We start from the raw sequence: 6,000 nt of genomic DNA, 5'->3' as shown, positions 1-6,000 counted from the left end.
ATATCAGCTGATTTCTCTACAGAAACACTACAGGCCAGGAGGGAATGCAAGAGATATTTAAAGTGCTCAAAGGAAAAAATATGCAACCTAGAATACTCTATCCAGCAAGAATATCATTTAAAATAGAAGGGGAAATAAAAATTTTTCCCAACAAACAAAAACTTAAAGAATACAGCAACACAAAACCCAGGTTAAAGGAAATATTGAAAGGGCTTCTCTAAACCAAAAAGAAAGGAAGGAAAGAAAAGAAAAAAAAAGAAGAGAAGAAGAAGAGGAAGAACTAGGACTGAGGAAACCGCAATCAGAGAGCAGTCACCCAAATAAGCCAGCATACAGATTTAATCATGAACATGCTTCAAACAAAATAAAAGTAAAAAGAAAAAAATAAAAGAGTCATCAAAACCATAAAATGTGGGCAAGGGATGTTAGGAGGTAAATAACCTTTTTGTTTGTTTGTATGTCTCTCTTCTTAATTTTAATATAATAATGAAGTGTTTGAACTTACAGGACCATCAGGCTACAACACACAATTATGGGAAGGGGTTAGCATACTTAAAAAACAGGGCAACCACAAGCCAAAACCAAATATTGCATTTGCAAAAATGAAAAAAAAAAATACACTCAAGCAGATAATAACAGGAGACCATCCAACCAAAAAAAAAAAAAAAAAAGAAGAATGGAGAACCATAGAATCAACTGGAACACGAGGAACAAATGGCAATAAATAATCATCTATCAATTATCACCTTAAATGTCAATGGACTGAATGCCCCAATCAAAAGACACAGAATGGCTGAGTGGATAAAAAGGCAAAAACCTTCAATATGCTGCCTACAAGAAACTCACCTTAGGACAAAAGATACATATAGATTGAAAGTGAAAGGCTGGGGAAAAGTATTTCATGCCAATAGACATGATAGAAAAGCAGGAGTCGCAACGCTCATATCAGACAAAATAGACCTTAAAACAAAAGACATAAAGACAAAGAAGGACACTATTTAATGATTAAGGGATCCATCCAAGGACAGGATGTTACTATCATCAACATATATGCCCCAAACATAGGAGCACCCAGATACATACAACAAATATTAACAGACATAAAGGGAGATATTGATGAGAATACAATCATAGTAGGAGACATAAATACCCCCCTCACATCAATGGACAGATCCTCTAGACAGAAAACCAATAAACCCAGAGATCCTAAAGGAAACAATAGAAAAGTTAGACTTCTTGATATCTTCAGGACACTACATCCAAAAAACAGAATACACATTCTTCTCAAATGCTCATGGAACATTCTCAAGAATCGACCACATATTGGGACATAAAACGAATCTCAATAAATTTAGGAGCATAGAAATTATCTCAAGTATCTTCTCTGACCACAATGCCATGAAATTAGAAATCAACCACGGGAAAAGCAAAGAGAAAAAAGCTACTCCATGGAGACTCAAAACATGCTACTAAAAAACCAATGGGTCAATGAGGAAATCAACCCCAATATTGGACCAACTTAATTCGACCTCCAATCTATGGATGCTGGAACAGTGCTCGAGGAAATTATAGCATACAGGCTTTCAAACAAGAAAAGACCCTTGACAACTTAAGCTCCAGCAGAATTGAAAAGAAGACAAAACCTAGTCACAGAAGGAGGAAATTATAAGATCAAAGAAGAAATCAATACAAATAGAGACTCAAAAAACAATAGAGAAAATTAATAAAACCAAGAGTGGTTCTTTGAAAAGGTGAACAAATTGAATAACCCCCTGGCCAGACTCACTAAAAAGAGGAGAGAAAGAACCCAAAATCACCAAATTAGAAATGAAAAAGGAGAAATCACAACGGATACAGCAGAAATACATAAAAACCATAAGAGAATACTATGAACAACTATATGGCAACAAGTTTGACAATCTGGAAGAAATGGACAATTTTCTAGAATCTTACAGCCTGCCAAAACTGAATCAAGCAGAACAGACCAACTGAACAGACCGATCACTAGAAATGAAATTGAAGAGGTCATAAAATCACTCCCTACAAATAAAAGTCCAGGACCAGATGGCTTCACAGGTGAATTCTATCAAACATATAAAGAGGAATTGGTGCCCATCCTCCTAAACTCTTTCAAAAATTTGAAGAAGAAGGAATACTCCCAAAGACATTCTATGAGGCCACCATCAACCCTCATTCCAAAACCAGGCAGAGATACCACCAAAAAAGAAAACTATCGCCCAATATCATTGATGAATATAGATGCAAAATTCTCAACAAAATCTTAGCCAACCGAATCCAACAACATATCAAAAAAATTATACACCATGACCAGGTTGGGTTCATCCCAGGGTTCACAAGGATGGTTCAACATACGCAAATCAATCAGCATCATACACACATTAACAAAAAAAAAAGCAAAAATCATATGATCATCTCAATAGACGCAGAAAAAGCATTTGACAAAGTTCAACATCCATTCATGATCAAGACCCTCGCCAAGTGGGTATAGAGGGAACATTCCTGAATATAATCAAAGCCATTTATGATAAACCCACAGCAAATAAATCCTCAATGGGGAAAAACTGAAAGCCTTCTCACTCAAATCTGGAACAAGACAGGGATGCCCACTCTCACCACTGCTCTTCAACATAGTTTGGAAGTCTTAGCCACAGCAATTAGACAAACAAAAGAAATCAAAGGCATCCATATAGGAAGAGAAGAGATCAAACTGTCACTGTATGCAGACGACATGATCTATACCTAGAAAACCCTAAGGACTCAACCCAAAACTCCTTGAACTGATTAATAATTCAGCAAAGTGGCAGGATATAAGATTAACATTCAGACGTCAGCTGCATTTCTGTATACCAGCAATGAACATTAGAAAAGGAATACAAAATACGATACCTTTTAAAATTGTACCCACAAAATCAAATACCTCGGAATACACCTGACCAAAGAGGTAAAGGACCTATATGCCGAGAACTATAAAACTTAATCAAAGAAATCAAAGAATGTAAAGAAATGGAAAGATATTCCATGTTCCTGGATTGGAAAAATCAATATTGTGAAAATGGCCATCCTACCCAAAGCAATCTACAGATTCAATGCAATCCCTATCAAATACCCATGACATTTTTCACAGAACTAGAACAAACAATCCAAACATTTATATGGAACCACAAAAGACCCAGAATCGCCAAAGCAATCCTGAGAAACAAAAACCAAGCAGGAGGCATCACTCTCCAGACTTCAAGAAATACTACAAAGCCACAGTCATCAAAACAGTGTGGTACTGGTATCAAAACAGACAGACAGACCAATGGAACAGAATAGAGAATCCGGAAGTAAACCCTGACACCTATGGTCAATTAATCTTTGACAAGGAGGCAAGAACATCAAATGGGAAAAGAAAGTCTATTCAGCAAGCATTGCTGGGAAACCTGGACAGCTGCATGCAAAGCAATGAAACTAGAACACACCCTCACACCATGCACAAATAAACTCCAAATGGCTGAAAGACTTAATATACGACAGGACACCATCAAACTCCTGGAAGAAACATAGGCAAAACACTCTCTGACATCAACTCATGAATATTTTCTCAGGTCAGTCCCCAAAGCAAAGAAATAAAGCAAAAATAAACCCATGGGACCTCATCAAACTGAAAAGCTTTTGCACAGCAAAGGAAACCCAAAAGAAAACAAAAAGACAACTTACAGAATGGGAGAAAATAGTTTCAAATGATGCAACTGACAAGGGCTTAATCTCTAGAATATATAAGCAACTTATACAACTCAACAGCAAAAAAAACAATCAATCAATGAAAAAATGGGTAAAAGACCTGAATAGACATTTCTACAAAGAAGATATACAGATGGCCAACAAACACATGAAAAAATGCTCAACATCGCTGATTATAAGAGAAATGCAAATCAAACTACCATGAGATACCACCTCACACCAGTCAGAATGGCCATCATTCATAAATCCACAAATAACAAGTGCTGGAGGGGTTGTGGAGAAAAGCGAACCCTCCTGCACAGTTGGAGGGAATGTAAACTGGTACAGCCACTATGGAGAACAGTTTGGAGATACCTTAGAAATCTATACATAGAACTTCCATATGACCCTGCAATCCCACTCTTGGGCATCTATCCGGACAAAGCTCTACTTAAAAGAGACACATGCTCCCGCATGTTCATTGCAGCACTATTCACAATAGCCAGGACATGGAAACAACCCAAATGTCCATCGACAGAGGATTGGATTCGGAAGAGGTGGTATATATACACAATGGGATACTACTCAGCCATAAAAAAGGATGACATCATGCCATTTGCAGCAACATGGATGGAACTAGAGAATCTCATCCTGAGTGAAATGAGCCAGAAAGACAAAGACAAATACCATATGATATCACTTATAACTGGAATCTAATATCCAGCACAAATGAACATCTCCTCAGAAGCGAAAATCATGGACTTGGAGAAGAGACTTGTGGTTGCCTGATGGGAGGGGGAGGGAGTGGGAGGGATCCGGAGCTTGGGCTTATCAGACACAACTTAGAATAGATTTACAAGGAGATCTTGCTGAATAGCATTGAGAACTATGTCTAGATACTCATGTTGCAACAGAAGAAAGGGTGGGGGAAAAACTGTAATTGTAATGTATACATGTAAGGATAACCTGACCCCCTTGCTGTACAGTGGGAAAATAAAAAAAAAAAATGTTTTTCAAATTAATCTTTAACAAATAACACTTGAATAAATCCCATAGGAAACAATAAGAGTAATCTTGTAGAGAGGTAATATCTATAATAACTCTTAAGTGATCCGGAACCATACAGAGAGAAATAAGGTGGGTGTAATTTATGTGGAATTAAAAGGAATTTGATTCTTAAGAAAGTACTCTGAAAATTTTTTGTTTTAATTTTAAAATATCTTTTTACATTTTTCACTCATTATAGCAGTAATAATCATATAATGAGAGCAATAAACTTTTCCACAAAAAATATATATTTGCTAATTCTCAAAGTAACTCTCCAAAGTAAATTTTTGAAGAAGGGCAAAATTGAAATTTGGTGACTCCCATTTCCTTATCATGTGTAAAATATTGATAATCATATCTCTTGATCCTTGCTATATTATAATTGTATTTAATCATTCTCACTTCCTTATTTGGCTTTTTTATTTTTCTCTTTTATCTCCATTTCCCATTGCCATTCCTCAGACCTCCATAAGGCAACCCTCTTCAATGCTTTTAAAGGTTTATTTTTATTTGTGCATTTTTTTAACAAAATATGTTTGAATAGATCTAACAAAGCAATGTATTTATAGTAATTGCTGAAAAATACTATTTATTCCCAGTGGCATTTACCTCCAAGTTATATGTCCATTCCAGTATATGGTACAGCCTCCCCAGTATAATAGCAGTGTGACTTCAAGGAATCCCTTTTAAAAGTATACAAGTATTATTTTTTAAAGCATCAGTTAAAACACTAATGCATAAGTCTCCAGCAAGAGTGAGAAATCCCTTTATTAATCATGACAATATTTAATTATAAAAATATAGTATTTTCATGGAAAAGGACACAATGCATTATTTAGCAATACATGATTATGCTGTGAATATATAGAAATAATCATGAACTTCTAAAACAAATACAAATGCTTCAGAATAGAAATAAGGCAATACAAATTGAGAGGAAATAGAGAACATGAAGCCAGTCATATATCACCACCCCCTTAATTTTATGACAAATTAAAATTAACTCAAAATTGATTTAGGTTATATGGACATTCAATCCAAGGTTATGTTTTCCCCAAGCACCACCTGTAAGTTACAGATTTAGAAGAGAAAGAGGTTTTTAAAAAATCATCCTTGGGTGATTGATTCCAAGGATGACAAAACTCAGTGGTATCTCTTTGTACTAACTCACTATATAGTTTCTTATAATTAGTTCAAGTTTTTGTTATGGCTTGGTTATTTCATTTTTTC

Source organism: Sus scrofa, unplaced genomic scaffold (genome assembly GCF_000003025.6).
Source record: "Sus scrofa isolate TJ Tabasco breed Duroc unplaced genomic scaffold, Sscrofa11.1 Contig395, whole genome shotgun sequence".
Lineage (NCBI taxonomy): Eukaryota > Metazoa > Chordata > Mammalia > Artiodactyla > Suidae > Sus > Sus scrofa.
Note: the sequence above shows the minus strand (reverse complement) of the source record.